At 52.2% G+C, this 20,181-nt stretch overlaps 1 long non-coding RNA gene across 1 annotated transcript; it reads left to right on the top strand.

Annotated features, from left to right (window-relative positions):
* Positions 1 to 1,215: 1,215 nt before the first annotated feature.
* On the top strand, positions 1,216 to 18,252 carry LOC123601334. Its single transcript, XR_006714052.1, has 2 exons — positions 1,216 to 1,361; positions 16,081 to 18,252. It is a non-coding gene; the product is annotated as an uncharacterized LOC123601334 (long non-coding RNA).
* Positions 18,253 to 20,181: the final 1,929 nt, after the last annotated feature.

Consider the following 20,181-nt stretch of genomic DNA (forward strand, 5'->3'; position numbering starts at 1 on the left):
CTAGGGGGCAAGAAGGGGAGTGGAAGGCGGGATGCGAGTCTGCTTTCCAGAAAGCTTAACTCCAGGAGGAACGTAGAGCCTGGAAGTCAGGGCCCTGGACAAACCCTCCTTTCTCTGCATCTTTTTCTCTTGAAAGACTTATTCAGGCAGCACTGTCACTGGAAACATCAAAGGCTCTACCCTGCCAGAAACCAGCCCACCTAACCTTGTGTCCAGAGCTCCTCCCACAGCAGCACTGGTCTCTGCTCTAATGCTCAGAGGTGAAGAGATAGCCAGGATCCATAAGCTTTTCCATGAGAACCTTGTGGGCAAAGCAGACTTCTCAGAGCTTTGCAGATTTTCTCAATGCCACTAGGGCTTTTCCTTTCATTCCCTCCAGCCAGGGCCCAGTTCCTGCTCTCAAGGAAGTGAGGCAAGGCCGCTAGCTTTGTGGTCTCCTGGGGACTCCTGGCTTGGCAGAGCAAAAACATACCTGATACCTCTACAGCTGCAAGACTCTTCCTAGTTTTCCCTAATCTCTCTTTCCTAGCATGTTTCCAGTCCTTAGAAAGAGCATGAATGGGACCCTGAATTCCCTTTGGCTCTTAACAAAGAGGCTGTCTTTTTATTTACAGAGTCAACAAAATGAGAGGCAAAGAGAAAGCAAAAATACACTGTGGTTTGCCAGTCATTGCCTTAGAGCAGGAAAGCCCCACCCCACATGTTGCACGTGAGGCAGCAGAGGCTCAGAGACAGGGAGGGGCTTGCCCAAGGTCACACAGTAAGTCTCTTTTCCTTGCTCTAATAAGCTTTTCTTTCCACGATTTTGTATTAAGTGCCAAACTGTAGGCCACCCCCAGAGAAGAAGAACAAGAGAACCAATCTCAAAGTCTGCATCTCAGCCATAGAACCCTCTGTGTTATGAGGCCTTAGGGAAATGCAACCCCCCAAGTTTGAAGTGAGGAGGCCCCCTCTTGAAAAATCAGTTAAAATGCCCTCCTTTATGCACATGCCAACTTTGACTTCAAAAAGACTTTATTCCCAAGGATAAACAACCCCATGTTTGTGTAATATAATTAAGTGAAGGCATCTTTAAATGTCATACTAGCTTGTGCCCATTTCAAATTGTTATGCATCAACAGAACTTAACGAGATAGCCAAGCCTTCTCCTTGCTGTGAGGCTGAGATAAGCCACAGCACTGTGGGCCCTTTAATAGATTGCCAAAATAAAGCATTTTCTATGCAAATTATTCATGCAGTGGGACAGCTAATCGCCTGCCAAGAGCCCGCCCACTGCCTCTCTGCAATTAGTCGTGAAGTTGAAGGAGCTCCAAACTCCGCAGGCGCACTCAGGGCCTCCTGCTCCTATGGCTGGTTTTCAGGTGAGCAGAAACTTTCTTTCCTTGGGTGGTGGGGCCTGGACTCCCCCACAATGGAGACAGATGAGGGGAGTGAGTGGTGGGCAGGAGGCAGAGAAATGAAGAGAGATAGAGGGCTGTTCCTGGAGTCCCAGCCTAACACCTGACTCGATGTATATACTGTGTACTTGGACACACCCTGAGACTCAGTTCCCTCATCTATAAAGTCACGGTGGACACTGGTCTGACGTCTGGTGTTTCAAGGACAAGGGGCTGAGGGAATTGGGAACACGCTCTGCTTTTCCTCTGCTCAGGAAAGAGCCCACTGTGCGCTTGCAGGACACCAGAGACTCAAGATCAAAATAGGGACTTTGGGTCAGGAAAACCTCCAGTGTCCCAGCCCACCCCAGCTTCCACCACCACCTGGCATCTGTCATCATAGACATAGGAAGTCTCTGTGGCAGCCAAAGGAGAGTCCCAGATAATTTAACCAATGACTAGAGCTCCCCCTCATTCTTATACAAACCAACCAGCGCTTTTGGTGTCTCTCTCTCCCAAGTCTGTCTCTGAGTCTCTCACGGTCTCTCTCTCCCACCACCAGCTGGTTATGGTAGCCTCTCCAAGAGGGACCAGCATCCAGTGGCCTCCTGAAACATAACCTAGACAGATTCGATCTGCCAGAGGAGGATGGGGGTATCTTGCTCTTGCCACCATCTTGTGCAGGGCAGTACCGCCAACCTGGGATCACATGCTCACTCTCCAAAGTGGGTGGAGTCAAGACTGTAGCCTACTTTGGGCCTTCAATCCCAAGATCTGACAAGCTGAGCCAAACCAGAGTTTTTCAAAGGAACAGACTTGCTCAGTGAGGGCCCAGGAGCCCTATGAGGGCAAAAGTCATGTATGTGCACATCCGTGGGAGAAGGAAGGGACTGTTTTTGACATTCTGGGAAGCTTTAGAAGTTACTTGCTAACTTGGTAAATTAGGGTTTGGGCTAATCCATGGGTTCTCAAGTCAATGTTTTGCTTACTAAATGGAAGGTTATTTTTCTCATGAGGGTTTGTTAACATATCAGAATGGCAGTCACTTAACCTAGCAGCAGAGTGTTGGATGATGGATAACTGCCTCTGATATTATGCAACAGCCTTTTGATGCACCAAGAGTCCCCAGGGAGGGCACCAATGAAAAGATGGTTTAGTTGGGACTCTGAGCATGAGGTATGCCCGGTCCCATGCTGAGTGCTAGTGACAGCCCACACAGTCAGAGCGTGCAGCCCCCGAGCTTCCCCAGAGGCCTGGGGCAGCTGTTAACCTTCCCACATGGAGGTCAAGGCCCTAAGGGCACCGTTTCTCAAGACAGGAATGACCCCAGAGGAGCAGCACATTGAGCCCTTGCTGTGGAATCGCATTAAAAACAAAGGAAGCGCTTAGATTAACGAATCTCTGCCTCCTTGGCTTCTTTCTTTTCTCTCTCATCAGCCACTGAACCTACCTGTGGCCTCAGTGTGGCTCAAGAGATGTCACTCTGGTCTCACTCAGTATCACAGCTGGTCCCTGCCTCAGGCTCCAGCTAGGGTTGATCACTTCATCCTAACTTGTTCAAGGCCCCATTGGGTTACCTGCCCAGGGATGCCACCTTCCTACTTAGAGCTGCCCTCTGCTCAGACTAGCTTTGCCCCATTGTGGCTGGGGCCCTGTCACTTGCTGATGCTCAGTCCACCTTGCACCTGGCCTTGGCTCTCTGGGAAACAGAGCCCTGAACTCCTATCACCAAGCTCTGTGATCTACAAATTCCTCCCCAACTTTGTCGGGTCAGGGGCTTTAAAGCTGAGCTGGGCTATGCCTGGTGTTTGCCCCTACCCATGGCCTCCTGGTTCCTATTGCTTGACTGACTCCCACATAGCACCTGAGAGAAGAGTGCTATACACTCTCCCCACTTCCTCATCCTAGGTTGCCTCCAAGTCCACGTCTGACTAAAGCCCTCTACCTCAGTGACTCAGGCTTGTTCTTTGACGTGTGGAGAGGGCCATAGCTGCTCCCTGAGTGCTTGTGACCCTGGACATGGGGGTATGGGTTGGGGGAAGGCAGGGAGAGGTGAGCTATGGAACACTGAGCCCTACCTGATGGGGCAGACCTGGGAAGGTACATGATAGAGGATGGGCCATTGGGGTGAAGAGAGAAGGTAGGGCAGGATGGGAATGCAGGACACTGAGGAACACTTGCCCACTCAGAAGTAGCCAAGGCCTGAATCTGGGGTATGAGCCTTGGGGAGAGAATAGATAAATCCCCTCTCCATAATCTTCTTCCCTTTCTCCACTTCCTTCTCTTCCCTTCTCTGTCCATGGCACCTGCTGCTAAAGAGATGTACTGACTTTCAGCTTTGCTATGGGTCTCACATATCTGGGGGCTAGCCTGGGGGCCCTTCCTCCCACAGGGACTGTCATTGGCTCCCAATGGGTTTTCTGGAGCTCAAACCCTGTATAGCCAGAGCTTGACTATCCTGGTGGGCGTGTGCTGCCTTGTTCTATACTGGACAGGACTCCCAACGGGCCATGATCATGGCGGCCTGTTTCACTGTTTGTTGGCCAGCCCTAGTGTTCCCAGGGTGACTTGTACACCCCAGTGCTTTCAGCAGATAAGGGAAAAGTGACTCTACACGGCAGGACCCAGGAATGTGTGTATTGAGTTCTCCCCCATCCCAGGTGACTCTAAGACACAGCTAGGAGTGGGAACTCTTATTTTGTCAACTGCTTCTTGAATTTCAGTATGCATCTGAGTCATCTAAGGAGTTCGATGAAACATAGACTACTGGGCCCCATCCCCAGAAAGCCACATTCGGGAGATCTGAGGGAGGCCCAAGAATTTCTTGCCATCTCCCAGCCGATAGATGCTGCAAGACCATGTACTACACTTAGAGCAGCGAGGGTCTGGCCCAACCTCTCAGCAAAGCAGGGCAGGGGATGCCGGTCCTCTACTCAAACACTCAAGGCTATGAGGGTTTGGGTTCCCACTTGAGGAGGGCAACAAACTCAAGTCAAACCGAACGGGTCATGTTGCCATGTGTCGGGCCTCCAGCCTGGCCCAGGTGGCCAGGGTATCAGGAGTGTTAGCCACTGTCATTGGCTGGTCCCTCATTGACAGGTTGTCATTGACGGCAGAAACTTGGCCAATGGCAATCAATCAGGGGGCCCGCGCTGCCTTAAATACCAACAGAGCAAACAGCCTCAGACAAAGCTGCGCCATATATCAATTACCAAGAGGCTGTGTGTTCCTCTGGGTGGAGGGAGCCCGAGCAAGCGGCCAGGGCTGCTGCCCCAGCTGATAAGGGCCTGCATTGTTCGGGGACAGCTGGCGGCCCGATAAGGGCCTGCTCGCCCGAGATAATGGCAGTGGGCAGGCGCCTCGCAGCAGTTTAGAATTTCTTGGGTCTCCAAGAAAGGTTCTATTAAGCCCACTGACCCCAATTGAATATTAATTAGCTAATTAACGGATTTATTGTTCCACGCCATTTCTGGAGAGGCCATTTTTTTCGAGTGCCATTATTTTTGTAAATGATTTTTCGCATTGTGCATAATTGAATCTTTGCAGCTGCCAGCATCTTCTGCATGATTTGGCAAAAAAAAGGAAGCAGAAGCACTTAGGGTTTTTCACCCCCCCTCTCTCTGAACAAATGTTTTCAGCCCCTCCTGCTAATGCTGGAGCGAGGGGGAGGGAGGGGGGCCTGGCTCTGTTTCACAGGTTTGTTTTTTAAGCTGAACTGCAAAGTCCGCACTCCCTTTCCCTTCCTTTTGTAGGCAGCTGAGGGCCTAGCGCTCCTGGCGGTCCCGCACCAGGCCTTTGTCTGGCTGTCTTCAAACTGGCCAGACTTAGCTTTTCTGAGTCCCAACTCCTTAAAGCGTTAGAGTAGGGGGTAGGTAGAGGGAACAAGGCCCGAGCTTGTCACACCCAGAGCTCACAGGGGAGGAAGACCAGCTCTGACCAGGAGGGCAGTGCCCCCTGTGGGCTGTGCCTCTGTTTCTGCCCTCAGCTACCCCAGCCCAGCCTTTTCTAGCTAGAGCCTACCCTTGGGTCTGCTTGCTCTGGGGGAACAGAACCCCACCCCTGCACATCTCAGCTGCTCTTTAATGAGTCCTCGCTCCAAATTCCACGCCAGGGCTGCCTGACTCCCTGGAGCTGGCATCGGCCCATAATAAATTGACCCGGCCAGTCCCACAGGCAAATATCTGATTGAATCAAACCCATTCCTCAGCAGAGGGTCTGGAATGTGGGGGGGGGGGGGGGTGTGCACTGGGGTGGGGCTGGTGTGGGCGGCTCAGCAATATTGTCAGGCAGCATTTGGGAGCCCCCTTGGACCTCTCAGCCCCTTCAGCATTGTTAATGAAGCCAAGGGCAGACAGAGGCTCCAGGAATATTAGTCAGGGCCCCCGGGTGGGCGGGTCTAAGGAAGGCTTGTGCCCAGGACCTGCCCCTGGCCACCAGGGGCTGCAGAGCTTTATTGGGATTTTTTATTAAGCCACCTCTTCCTGCCCTCATCCCTGTCCCTATCCTGCTGCTTGTGCTCAGAAAGAGGAATTCTGAAGGCCTTTCTGAGCAAAGAGATCAATCAGGAAGGAGTTTTTGCATCCTCCGCTGCAGACACTGGCTGGGACCACACCACCTGCCCATTTCCTTTGCTCTGGACTGGAATAAGAGCCCAGGGGACAGACAGACAGATTGTCATGGGCATCCCCGCCAGGCGCAAAAGTGGAAGGGACCCCAAAAGTCTGGCTAAGAGCTGGGAGTGGTGCTTAGAGGTGGGGAGTGGGGTCATTCAGCTTCCGTTTGAACACTGCTAGGGGTGGGAAGCTGACAGCCACTGAGGCAGCTTTCATACCGAGAAGGGTGGTCTTTATTACAGAGTCTGCCTGCTCCTTTCTCTCTGACCCCCACCCTGAGTCTCCCACTCCCCAGAAGAGCCACTCAGCTCACAACAGTAATAACCATAATAGTATCAAGTGTTAACTGAACTACTATGTGCCACACACAGTACAAGGCACCTGTCATGCATCACCTCAATTTAGTGCTCCTACGGTCCCGTGAGGTAGGTGGGTTTCTGGGGCACAGACATAGGACGTAACCTGAGCAAAGGTCACTGGTGAGGGCAGTAGCACGAGACACCAAACCCCACTTTGCCAGACCTAAGCCCTCGCTTCTGCCCACTTTGCTCCACAGTCAGGAAAACCATGCCCCCGAGGCTGCTCTCCCGTAGGGTAAACCAGCTCAGCTGCAGCACAGGCTCCTTGTCCTACATGGTCTGTCTTCTCCCTCCCACCCTGAACCTCCTTCCTGAAGTCCAAAGGCCAGAAGTGGTCTGGCCAGGAGAGAGCAGAGTGAGTCTGTCATGTGCCGCATGTTAAACACCATACTCTGGTCGGCAATAAGGTTCTTGGCAAGAACCCCCTCCACAACCCCTCCCGTCCACTAAGGTTCACACTCATTGTTCTGAAAGGGAGCCAAAAAGACCGCCTTCTCCAGTTCTCTGAATTTTAGAAAAATTTGGTGTGATCCTCGCCAAGTGGGTTTCCTACAGCCCCAGAATCTGCTGAGGGACCCCCTCCTCTGAGCCCTGCGAGCTGAGAATTGCATGCAGCCTTCCTCAGGGTGTTAGGGGTGTGTGAGATGGAGGCCTCCAGCGTGGGGGGGGGGCAGTAGGGATGCGCCATCCGGCTCTCCCCTTCTAGACCATTTGAGTCCTGTTCTATTAATGTGACCCTGGCAGGACCCTTGGCCCTGGCAGCATACCTTGCTGGAGGGGCCTGGGGGCTGCAAGCCACATTGGGCTGTTTTGGGAAATTTCTTCTAGTTTCTTCTTTTGTAAATAAGAGTAGGGAAGAGACCTGTCCAAGGTCACCCAGCCACACTATGGAGGCAGGACCATGTCCTGTTCTCCTCTGCCCCTTGGGAAGGGCCACTGAGTATTTGGTAATGGATCCAGGAGCCCAAGGTCATGCTTGGCTCAGAAGATTAAGGTGACCTCCTCTCGGGAGCCTGATTCTGAAGGTAGCACCCACTGGCCCACTGGTCATCTCAGGCAGGTTTCCTGGGATCCTGCCCTCATTGTCATGACCACATTCTGGGAGTCAGTATTGCTTAAACCCTAGTCCCCTGCCCCCTGTACGTCTCTAATATGATGTTATCAAGCTCTCAACAGGAATCCTTTCATCAGATGGGACAACTCAGGCTCCAGGGAGCAAATCTCTTTCCCCCTAGAGCTTCAGGGTCCTGGCAGGGGTCTCAAATCCCTGACTTATCACTCAGGCTCAGTGGCCTTGGGCAAATCACATCCCTCTGAACATTGGTTTCTTAACTGTTCAGTGGTGGTAATAGTAAAGCTAGTCCTCATTTCCTGAAGTTTCTGGAAGACAGGCAAGAAGAGACTCTTTGCTTTTTCATCTGGAGCACCCAGTGCTATGCTGGGACTTGGGAATGCCACAGGACAAGTACAGGCTTCTGCAAACAACACTTTCGCTATGTAGAAAGGAGTTTAAAACATATATTTTGAAAAGCATATATTATGGACTGGCGGAAAAGAGGTCGCCTTTCAGGGACAGTGACTGGAAGGGGCACTAGGGCTTCTTAGGTTGCTGCTGATGAACCCTTTACTCTGGGTTGTGGTGACACAGGTGTGCTTCTTTTGAAAAATCATGGGACCGAGCACTTAAGATGGGAGCACTTCTGTTTACATTTCATTAAAAGCGTACCTTAAAAAGACTGAATTATGAAGATGTGTGTGAACTTTCAAGACAAAACACGAGACTTAAACACAATCTTGTGCATATGGCAGACCACACCCCTCCAAGGGGACTCCCAGTGGCTTGACTAATGATGGTTTTAGGCTCTAGGCAGATGGGCTGGGAGATATTCTGGGGTCTGGGGGAGCCTCCCAGATGACATAGAGAGGCTTTCACTTCTTTAGGCAGAACCACTTGTGAGCACCCACGTTTCAAAGGACTCACGTCCTGGGGCGCCTGGGTGGCTCAGTCGGTTGAACGTCCGACTTCGGCTCAGGTCATGATCTCACAGTTTGTGAGTTCAAGCCCGATGTCAGGCTCTGTGCTGACAGCTTGGAGCCTAGAGCCCGCTTTGGATTCTGTGTCTCCCTCTCTCTCTGTGCCCCTAACCCACTCACATTCTGTCTCCGTCTCCGTCTCTCTCAAAAATAAATAAACATCAAAGGGCTCACGTCCTTTCTAAGAAAGGAGAGTGGGGGCTGTGCAGCCTCAGGCTTGGGCCAGCAAAGGCCCTGTGGCAACCTCTCCACTGAGCCCAACCATCTTACACAGGGTGACTCAGATTTTACTGGAGAAAAAATATCTTAGCTACATAGAGCCTGGGAAGGAGGGTGGGAGGGAGAGAGAGAGACAGAGGGAGAGAGAGTCAAAAGGAGACAGAGACTGAAAGGTAGGAAAAGAGAGAGGGAGAGACAAAGAGGAGACAGGGCAAGAGTCACAGGGGAGAGACAGAGAGCATTGGCAGGGAAATGTCTTTTCAGTGGGCAAGGCTGAATATCAAAGCAATCAGCATGGGGCATCAGAATCCCTTTCATGTTTCCAAGGCAGGGGATGGGAAGGAGAACAGCTTTGAAGGTTTCCTAGTCCCAGCCAGGCCATGCCTTGGAGCTAGGGCAGGCTGACTGCACAAGCTCCCTTCAGAAGCTTTCAAGAGCCCATTCTAGCTGATGCCTCAGCCTGAGGGAACAAGAGAACAACAGCTTCCAGCTTTTGCCTGCCTGCCTGCCAGTTGACCCATTGGGACACTGGCCTCGGGCTTCGGCTGGGCTTGGGGCCCAGCACATTGGATCTCCCAGTTGCTACCTGCATGTACATGGCCCTTCCCCTCAAGCAACAGGGTCAGGGAGGGGGTGAAACGCAGGGTTGGATGGGACTGAATATATTGCTGCCTAAGGAGAGAACAGCCACCCCTCACCTGGCTGATCAAGGCCCTCTTTTCTGGCCCTCAGGTGAGGTGAGTGCATAGTCTGTTGATATTCTCTTGAAAGGAAAATTGGGAAATTGGCCTTTGGACCCTCAGGCCTGGGGAGCTGTAGGGCCAGTGGCCCATCTGAGGACAAAGAAGGTCCTACCTCTACTCTGAGTGCTACTCTGCCTTGTCTTCTCCTGGTCTAATACATACTTAACTCCAGTGGACGGGGTTATAAGCTGTTCTGCTCTTGAGGGGTTTAACGAAGCACCTGAAATCATACGGGAAGCTGGAAGACAGTGGCATGAGATTTTAGGCAACCAAAAAGTTCCCTTGTACTACACCAAGGGGGTACAAGACCCCACCTTTGGAGCCCTTTGGAGAGTGTGTTAGTATAGATGCTTTGAGCTGCAAGTAACAGAAACTCCCGACTCAAAGGGGCTTGAAGAATAAGAGTATAGGAAGTACAGCAGGCCCCAAGTGCGAACGACCAGCAGCTGAATGAAGCTGTCAAGGACATGGGAGTTTCCCTTTCCTCCATCCCGCCTTCCTTGGTGTCATTCTGCCTTCTTGGTTTTCCTTGTGGTCCTAAGATGCTTCCAGTGGCGGGGCGCATGGGTGGCTCAGTCAGTGAAGCATCTGACTTTGGCTCAGGTCATGATCTCGCGGTTCATGCGTTCGAGCCCTGCGTGGTGGGGCTCTGTGCTGATGGCTCAGAGCCTGGAGCCTGCTTCCGATTCTGTGTCTCCCTCTCTCTCCGCCCCTTCCCTGCTCACGTTCTGTCTCTGTCTTTGTCTCTCTCTCTCTCTCTCAAAAATAAATAAACATCAAAAAATTTAATAATAAAAAAAGATGCTACCAGTGGCAAACAGGGCTACCTGTTTCTTTATTCACACACCAAAAGACAGAAAACCTCTCCTCCAATCATAAATATAAGTCCTTAGTTTGACCAGGATAACTTGGATACCTACTTACCCTGGACGAATAATAAGAAAAAAGAGGTGCAGAGAGCATTCGATTTAGACTGATCATCTACAGAATGGAGGTTGGACCTTAACCAAATGTCCACCACAGAGGGTGTCTCAGGGAGATGCCCCCTTGTCTATATGAGAGAGAAGATGTCCGCGTTTTGACCCTTTCTAGTACAATGTCTCAACCAGACCTGTGTTGCTTCCTCCTGGGTAAACCTGAGAGAAATTCACCACCACAACAAGCTGGTTCTCACCAGAGGGATGCATATGCCTGCTAGTAACCTGATTTTTATTTCTCTCCAAACATTATGACCTGGAATTATTGGGTTAAGGAAGTGCTTGACCCATTTCTGCCCCTGCTTTCACAGGACCCTTCGCTCACAGAATATGCCCTCATCTGAGTCATTTGGGATATTGGGACCATTCTCAGTTCATTTCTCTATGAGGCCCAGATGTCTCCCTGCTACCGCGGGATGGAGGAGGTGGCCACAGCCCATCTCAACTCGTAAGAAATTCTTTGCCCAATGTGTACACTTTTGCTTTGGCCATTTTATTCTCTGTACTGGAAGATGCCCTAGGAGCAGACCAAGGGTGAAAGTCCTTGGAGGGTCTATGGGAGGCTGGGTTTTCTGAAAAGGGGAAAAAAGACCTTGGAGGCTGTGGCAGGGTGGAGCATTTCACCTCCGCACCCCCAGAATGCTTCTAGTATATGTTTTTGAATGGATATAAAAATAAAAAAAGCCCGGCAGGGGGTCATGAGGAGCGAGCCATGCAAAACTCATTTCTCACCTGGGCAAGTGAAACTGCAGGTGTCCCCACCCTTGGTGTCTGCTCCCTCTGATTCTCCCTTTATATCACCCCAGAGTGATCTTTCAAAGAGTGCAGATCTGATCATGCCTTGTTCCACTTACAAAGCTCTGACATTTCCCTGTTCCTCGAGGATAAAGGCCCATCTCCCAGCCCAGCGGGAGACACCCCCCCCAACCCTCCCGCCCCATGTGGCCTTGCTGCTCTCCTCCAGGGCCTCCGCATCCCTGTGAGGCACACTGAACCTAGGGCCACCCTTCACCCAGGCCCCACTCTCTCCCACTTCTGGGCCTGTACCCACTGTCTGCTATGCTCATCCGCCCTTGTTTGATGGCTCAAGTGTCCTTTCCCCAGAACCTTCCCTGTCTCCCAGGCCAAGTTCATTACCTCCCCTTTCTAAAGCTGTCATGACACCGACCACACCGAGTTATGACTTTTTCACAGGCTGGCTCCTGACTCTCCTCCTCTCTGTGAGAGTTTTTTAGGGCAGGGACTTTGCTTCATTTCTTTTATAACTCCCCTGCCTTACCCTACATTAGACACTCAACATACATTGGAGAGATGGAAAGGTGGGCAGAAGGAGGAACAGGAGTTACATAAGGAGGGAAGGTGGGAGGGAGAGATGAATTAAACCAACGTTACTTTTTTCTGCCTAGGTCACTAGACGGCTATCAGGGATGCTTTGCGGTGTCTGGACTTTTGATAAATTCTTTCATAACTTCATCCGTGCCTGTGATGGAAAACTGTGCTTGACGCAGTGCTAGTCAGCTGTTTGGAGAACCGCCCCCAAAGATCACTAAATAATGGTAATCTGATAGGAGGTGCCTAGTGGTCAGCCACAGGGCTCTGCTCTGCGCCATGTTATGCTCAGTGTTTAGCCAAGAAAATGGTCCTCTCTGCTTTTAACTGGCGTTATTACTCCTTGGCAGAGGTGGCATTGAAAAAATGTCACCCCACGTACTACACTCTGCCACCTGCAGAACGTTTCTGGTCTATCGGGCCTCGGAGCTCTCCCCAGTAAAGGGCACCCCTGACCTCGATCATGTGCCTGATTCCCCAGACAGAGTCCATCCAGCGTCTCCAAGAACTGCACCCCTTTACTTGCTCCCTCCACCCCTACTTCTAGCAGCACCCCTGGTCACCTGTTCCACCTGGAGCTCCCCGGGTGGGGAGGAGCTCCCACCTCTAGGCACTTGCTTTGTCTCAGCCTGAAGTGTCCTTTCTCTTGTGTCTCCACCAGATGAATCTGAGGCCCAGCTCAAAGAATTCTGTTTTCCTGGGCCCCAAGCTGACCCACCAAGAGCCTTCTTCCTTGGTACTCTTGCTTCACTGCAGGCTCCCACCCTCCTTACTAAGGTGGAGCTTTGAGGAGTAGCGGCCAGTGAGGTTTTCTACGTGCCTGCAGGAGTGGACACATTGAAAGTGGCCATGGCTTGGAAAACAGGGGCTCGTGTCCCATGTCCTGCTCAAGAACCTATAACAGCTCTTTGTGTTGCAAGTCCGGGCTTAAACTCTTCTGTTCAGCTTCCTGTTTCCTATCCCCCACCTCAACCCCAAACCCACTCCACTTCCAGCGTCCCCTCTTGCGTTTCAACCGGTCGAGATTCCAGACTTCCCCCTATACCTGTAAGGCCTCCCTCATATCTCCGGCTATTCTTTCCGCAGGAAGCAACTCAATATCAGGTTCCTCTCAGGTGTTTTGTGCCACGTGGGCCGCCCCTTCTTCAGAGTGCTGACAACATCATACTCACCCATTCATTCTTGCCACGTACTGCTTACATGGACGTGCATTCCTGAGATACCACAGAGCAGCTACCCTGTCCCCAGATGCAGAAGAGCTGACTCGAATTCTCTCCTCTGCACCACCTAGCTACATTACAATGTGCTTTATTTCCTCATCTGTAAAGCAGGGGGGGGGGGCATTAACCTATGCACTCCCAGGGAGACTGTGAGATACAATATAGCAAAACAGGTGACGTGTTTTTAATAAGCAGAAAAATTTTCTGTTATGCGGAGCTGTCATTGGCCCTGTTAGGGCCAAGTTCCCGGATGGTACAGACCTATGACCTCAGGAATTTAGACTGCCCACAGGGAGCAAGGAGCCCTCGATATCCTTCCTCTTAAACCTCTCCAGGCCCAAAGGCATTATTTTGCTGCACGAAGGGGCTACTGAGGAGCAGTGGGGAGTAGGTGGAAATGTGAGCATTCCTGTAGGGAATAAAGGCAACCAGAAGTGTAATCGGGATCCGATCCTCACCCAGATGGGTCAGAAGCCCGGAGCCTAAATCTATCGTAGGGCTCAAATCTGTGCCTCTTTCTCTGTATGGAGTTTTTATCAATGTCTGTTTCCCTGCCAAAAATAAGAAAGCACGGCTTAAAGGGGTATAGGACTGGTAGAGTGCAGGAGGAAGGGGGACAGCAGTATGGGGCCTCATGCTTCGAGTGGTGAGGGCCATCAGAGACAAGGCCAGTGGCAGAAGGTAGAGTCTGAGTCCTGCTTGACCTGAGGAGGGCCTAGGACTTACACCGCAGAGGACTTGGGGTCCCTGAGAGGGTGGATCATGCCACTTTTCCCCCTTATATTCCCACTTTAACAGGTTCTGGTTCTGGGCTGAGCATTGATGTGCATCCACTGCTGGAGGGGTGGGAAGAGAGGCTGTAGTGACAGCCACCGCCACATGTCGCTGGGGAGGGGACTCAGAATGTGTGTATGGGGGGGGGTGACTTCTAAGATTACATAGCAAAGCCCCCAGTGAACAGAGCCCCATGAAGTTTGGAGCTCAAGTTAGAGGCCCTAAGTTAAAGAAAAAATGTTAGGGAACCCCCCTATGTGATTTAGATAAATATAACATCTAAATTGCAGAATAAAATTATATTCTTCAAAGAAGCTTTTATATATATGCTGAAATTAAGACCACTCCTTTGTAGAGTCTTTCTCTCCCCCCTCCCCCCACCCATTTGGTTTGGGCCAGAGGGGAAGAAGACAAGGGTCACGATGCTCACTGTTGGCATCACTTCCTGGAGTCAGAGGGGCCTGAGCAGGGGCCTCCCGTCATAGAATCGAGCTGCTTTTGGAGTTGATGAACTCCTGTGTTCCAGGCATAGCCTACATCATAATACTCAGGGGTCATTTCCACCACCCCTTTCATTTTGTGCACCTGATCATGAGCCCAAGGGTTCAGGCTCAAAAACTCCAGAACCACGGAGAGTTCCAGAGAGTTTTCTGACCCTGCCCTGGTCTCCGTAGGGCATGTTCAAGCCTTAGATTTGGGCGGGGACCTTTTTCAGCACTGAGGCCCCAGAGGGGCTGGTGGCCACCACTGAGAGCCGCTTTTTCTCCCTACTCGCTAACAATTTCTCGCCATCCAGCTCTCCAGCCTGAGCCTGTCCTGCCCGGTCTCCATCAGGCTCAGCTTTCCTGAACTCACTGGGATGTGTGCCTGGAGAGAGAAGAGCCTCAGATGCTTCTACCTCCTCCCTTCCCAGCAACCCGAAAAGGCTTCTGTGAGGAGCCACTGTCTGAGGAGGACAAGGAGCAGGGTCCCTCTTCAGATGGGAAGTGCACAGTAATTAGTTTGAACAGGGAGGGAAGAGTAGCCCATTTCATTGCAGGGAAAGAGGATTTTTAAATCATTTAAAGGGCGGTGTCGGCTCTAAAATGGCTTGTGGTGGAGCCTCAGAGGGGCTAGTAATTAGCTCTCATGTCTCTAATGAAAGCAGAGGGCCAGGAGGAGGGGTCACTTAATGAATACAGGGATTAGCTTCCAAATAAGCCCTAAGTAAGTAGGCAGGTGCAGGGGAAGGGGTAAAGGACAGGACTGGGTCATCAGGGCCCCGGCTGAGGGGAGGCCAGCCCATGGGAACTTGGAGAAGGGGTCCAGGGTCTCCTGAGGCCCACAGAACCAGTGCCCACCCAACCCTGCTTTGGGCAAAGTTCCCTTCACTCCTTCACTGTGAGAAGCTAGGGGTGGGTGGCGGCCTGATGTCCCCAGGCTAGAAGCAAGGGGCTCTATCGTCAGCCACATTCTGGAAATCCATAGCCCTGCATGAAAGCCCAGGGTGAAGTAGGGAAGTATCACAGGGCACACAAAACAACCCTTCTCCCAGGGGCACCTCATGGTGTGTGTTGTTGGCAGCAGACAGGGGCCCCCACACCTCCGTGCCCAGGATACAGTCATGAGAAACCCACCTGCCTCGGCTTCTCTCTCGATCCCCGGAAGCAGGAAGGCCCAATAGGGGCCCTGAGGCTCAGCCTAAGCCTGGAGTACCTCCCCCCTCAGAACAGGCCAGCAGGCTGAAGGCAGTGAGGTCTGGAGAAAGGGAAAGAAGGACCGGTCATGTCAGCCCCATTGTCCCGTGGCCCTCTGGGCATTGCCAATTCCTGCTTTTACAACAAACTGTCTTTTCCCCTGGAAAACGGGTCATGCAGAGTCTGCAGAGAAACTACTTTCTTGGTGCATCCTCTGTGGAGGACAGTAACTCCAAGTGTCCAGAATAATCAGGCTAGATTCCCTAGAAACCACGATCCAGCCAACATATCCCAAGTTAGTGGCATCATGGGGCAGGGAGACTGGCGATGGCAGCCAAGAACCCAAGCCCAATTTCTTGGTATCTTAAGGAATAATGTTTCTTGTTAACCCAGAAAGTAAAGGGAGAGAAGCACTGAGCAGACATCAGGATTGAGCAGCTCTTCCTCTCCTCCACGCGCTGTGTGCCCCAGCAGGATCCCTGCGGGAATGAAGGCCTCAGGATGCAGGAGACATGGCTCTGAGCCAGGCTGAGGGCCAGAAGGTCAAACTCCCAACCTAGGCTGGCTTCAGTGTGCCCCTGTCCATCATTCTGGGCCTCAGTTTCCCCAAAGCAAGCCCATTAGATAAGATGGTCTCTAAAGGTGGGTAAGAAAAGATCATTCTTTCCCATTCTATCTAAAGCAGGCCTCTCTCCGGCCACTCCACACTATCTTCAGCTCGTTACTGACCTATTTATTTATTGCCTATCTCCCCCACTAGACTATAAACCCCACATGGAGAAGGACCCTGTCTGCCTTCTCCACTGGGATTTCCATTCCCCGGCACCTGCCGCCATGGCTGGCACATAGCAGGCTGGTTTCCTGACTGACTGGATGCTGGTGCACTGGGGCCTGCCTCACCGATAAAACCCCGGCCCAGGGATTGGCGGAACTGCCCATGTCAGATCGCTGCTCCAGCCTGCACTGCCTCTGATGACATCATCTGGAACTGCTCATTCCACCCAGCATTCCGCAGAAGCCAGGCCCAGCAACAGGCTCATTTGGGATGCGCTACAAGGGACACAAGCGTCCAAGTCACTTACTCTTCCTCCTCGTCTCTCCTTCTCTTACCCAAGGACCACCTTCTCAGCAGGGGGATGGGCCATAGAGAGAAACAGGGGCAAAGTGGGGGGTCTAGAGGATTATTCATGGGTACCATCTGCCTGTGAGCTCCCAGGCCCTTCCCCATACAAGGGCTGTCTCTAGGTGTCAGTTTCACATGGGAATTACCTGATTGGAACCTGGAGTCAGACCAGGCCTGAGTTCAGATCCAGTCCTATTACTTACTGAAGTAATTACTTTGAGCCTCAGTTTCTTCAGCTGTAAAATGGGGATGATGACGATAATCTCACCTCCCTCACAGAGTTACTGGGCACTGTTTTTATTTATGAAAGCCTGCTTCATTTGTCTGCCTGGCTGTTTTCCCCCACCAGTCCCAGGGCGCCGTGCCCTTTCCAGGGAGCACGCACTGAGGCCCAGAAACAGCCCGTGGGGTGCGGCAAGAGGCTGCTATGGGGAGCCCAGGCCTCCTGCAAGAGGGCCCCAGGCCTCAGAAGCGGCAGGCCTGATGCGGGTTGTATCAAGTCAATGCTCCGGCAGCAGCTACATGTTCTGGCGTTTACCACGAGCCAGCTGCAGTTGTGAGTAGGTGCCATGTGACGACTCATCTAATGCTCAGGGCAGTCCTGAGGGTAGGTGCTATCTGCACCCTTCTTGGAAAGATGAAGAAACTCCTCACCTGTAAGATGAGAGTGAAGTGAGCAGCTCAAGGCCATGCAGCTGCCAGGCAGAGGAGCTATGGTCTGAACCCGACTAATCTGGCTCCTGGGCCACATGCCACCACTGTGCCACACTGTCCTTTGCCGCCACAGCCGTCCTCACTCCACCCCTCCCCTGTAGATTCTTCCCAGACCTGTTGCCCATTCCCTCTGCTCTCCTACCTTGTCTCATCTCTTCCCATCTGTTTCTCTCTCTCAATCTCCCCTCTTTCCTTCCTTCCCCCCTCTCTTACTCTCTCCCATCTTTCCCTCTCTGTTCCTCTACCTCAGGTAACTGTGCCACCTCAGATAGGGAGGGGGGCAGAAGTAGGGGGCCCTGGGTCACTCTGAAGAGCCCTGAGACCCCCATGGGGAGGGCCCCATATTATCTAAGTGCAACAGGGAGACCTGTTACAAGAGGTGTGGCCTGGGAACTGCCTCTATCCCTTAGCACCTCCAGACTCCGAAAGACAGAACTGCAGTTGCCAGAACCGTAGGAAACCATAGGTCCCAATGGGGTTCCCCACTCTCACAGAGCAGACTCGGGAGGTAAGAGTGTAAATCAAGCCCCAGGCAGGAGTCCCTGGACCAGTTCCTCTCCGGAATCTAGTTGTATCCCCAGATAAGGCAGGGGACCGAAGGAATAGAGACCCCAATCCTGTGCCACAGGCAGCCAAAGGGCTCCTGAGCCCCTCAGGGGCTCATGCTTTTCCTGCAGAGGCCACAAGGTCTGCAAAACCCAATGCCAAGGGGATAGTCTGGAGAAAGGGCTGTTGGATTGGGCTCAGAGCATGTAAGCTCAGAGAAGAGGGGTCCAGGCGGCACCCACTGGAAACCTTGGGTAGGTGTGCAGCCTGGGGCTCAAGAGGGGAAGAAACTGGTGTTTGGAGGAAGCCAGCAGCACAGAGGATTTTCACATTTCATAAAGGGGAAGGATGGTGCTCTAGAATAAAAACCACTTTGGAGAGTCCAAAATATTTGAATCCAAGTCTGTTTTCCTTCACTGGAAATAGGCTTTACAAGCTAATCTCTCTCTGAGCTGCAGGTTTCCTTTTTCCCTTAAACCTGCCCTTGACGCCCCCCCCCCTTTCTCTTCCTGCTATGGAAGTTCCATAGTAAAGCGTCTTTCGCCTCTGCCCTGCGCCCTGATGGATGTGCTGAGCAGCAACTGCGTTCCCCTTCCTGGGTCTGGCCCTGCCACTGGAGAGGGAGGGTCCTCAGACAAGCCCCAGCAAGGGAGGTCCCTTGCTCCATGAAGTAAGCAGAGGTAGTGAAAAGGAGAAAGCACAGGGCGGAAGTGTGACGTGAAACTTATGTGAGCACTGGGCCCAGAGCAGAGGGGAGAGGTGCTGAGTGCTGGAGATGACGGGGGCCTCGGGGAGAGCAGGCAGGAGCACAGAGGTGCTGCTAAGTTGGGGGATAATTGCTGGGTGACAAATATGGCACCGATAAGGAGGGAGCTCAAGAACAATCTACTCTGTAGGTTCCAAGAGTCTGAGAGATCTGGGATACCCTTCAACCTCATGTCTAGGGGGCAAGAGACTCCCACGCTTGTTGAGACAAGGCAGTATGAAAGTCTGCCCCAGGGGCAGGGATGAGGTTTGTTCATAAGATTCTGATTAATTAGCACTCTTTAGCTATGTGTGTGTGTGTGTGTGTGTGTGTGTGTGTGTGTGTGTGTGTGATCTGATTGTCTTCTCATGATCAACCAGGCTTGACCAATTATTTTTCTGGACAACTGATCTTCATATCAGCCCATCTTTAGTTGTTGAGTTTTAGGCAAAATCATAGTTGTAGAGGTAATGTAGAGTTGCAGCACAAAGCATCTTTTCTGAATCTACCCTCACTTGGTGGCAGCATCCCTAGATGGGTGGTGCCAGATGTAGTCTGGCTGTGACGATCACGGACAGCTTTAAGGGAGACAGCAATGGTCTTCATGCAGAGATGAGACTTCCTAGGCAGGAATTTCACGTGGGTTCTGCCCTGGATCCTGTGTATCTCAGGATGTGGCGCACAGTTTCTGGGACCAGGCCCAGAAGGGAGGACCCAGGTGAGATTTCATGATTGGCCGTGCAGCAGTGTCAAGATTGGAGTCAAACTTCTTTCCACACGCAGACTATGTGGTCCAGCTTCAGGCCAAGGAGTAGGGGCATAAGCAAGTACCATACTCCATGGGTACCAGTCCCCTTGTTAGGGTATCTCTGACACTGGCCACCAAGGAACGCAGGGAGGGAAGACGGGGTCCCATGGGCTGGTTGGAGGAAGAGGGGGCCGCTCAGCTACAGTCCCATGCCCGTCCACGTTGCCACCGCCCACATGGCCCAGGCTGAGGCTCGAGCTGCTGCAGCCTCTAACTCTTCATGTTCAGTACTTCCTGTCTCTCCCTTTCCCTAATCTTCAATAGTTCTGCAGTCCCAAGGAGAACCAGGTCAGAGCCATGCATGCCCTATACTTAACTAAGTTTCTCCTGTGCCCCTGTGGCCGGGACCTCCTAGGTCAGGCTTTTCTCGGGAGCCCGTGTGACATTCACCAGGTACATAATCCCTGGCCCCAAGTAGTCACTATGGCCTTGCCCTGGTTGCCCTGCTACAGGGAGAGCCTGGTTTCCTCTCTGTTCCCTCTGTCCTCCTATTGGTTCGACACCTGCCACAGCCAAGGCCTGTGTGGCTTCTTCTTGGGGGCAACTGCGGACCGCTACGGGATTTCCTGGGTGAAAGTCTCTTGCTCAGCACCTCATGACGTCCAGGATGATGACCCAGCTCATGTAGGCCCGGTACTTCACAGTGTAGATCTCAGCCTCGTGGCCACCCTAGGAAATAGATCGTCCCCATTTCCCGGATGAGGACAATGACACAGCAATAAGTGGGGCCATGGTGCTGGATCTGGCATGTTCCATGGCATGTTGAACTGAGGAGTCCCCTGGTAAGGTCTGCAGTGGGCAGAGCAGGGCCGGGGCCTCCTAGAAGGCCACCTCTGCTCTCAGGAGGCTGGCTGCCTGATGTCGAGTCTATCTCATTGTGAGTGAATTAATTGTTGTGCAACCTAGAGCGGTGAGACGAGTTAAT

The sequence above is a fragment of the Leopardus geoffroyi genome, chromosome D1 (genome assembly GCF_018350155.1).
Source record: "Leopardus geoffroyi isolate Oge1 chromosome D1, O.geoffroyi_Oge1_pat1.0, whole genome shotgun sequence".
NCBI lineage: Eukaryota > Metazoa > Chordata > Mammalia > Carnivora > Felidae > Leopardus > Leopardus geoffroyi.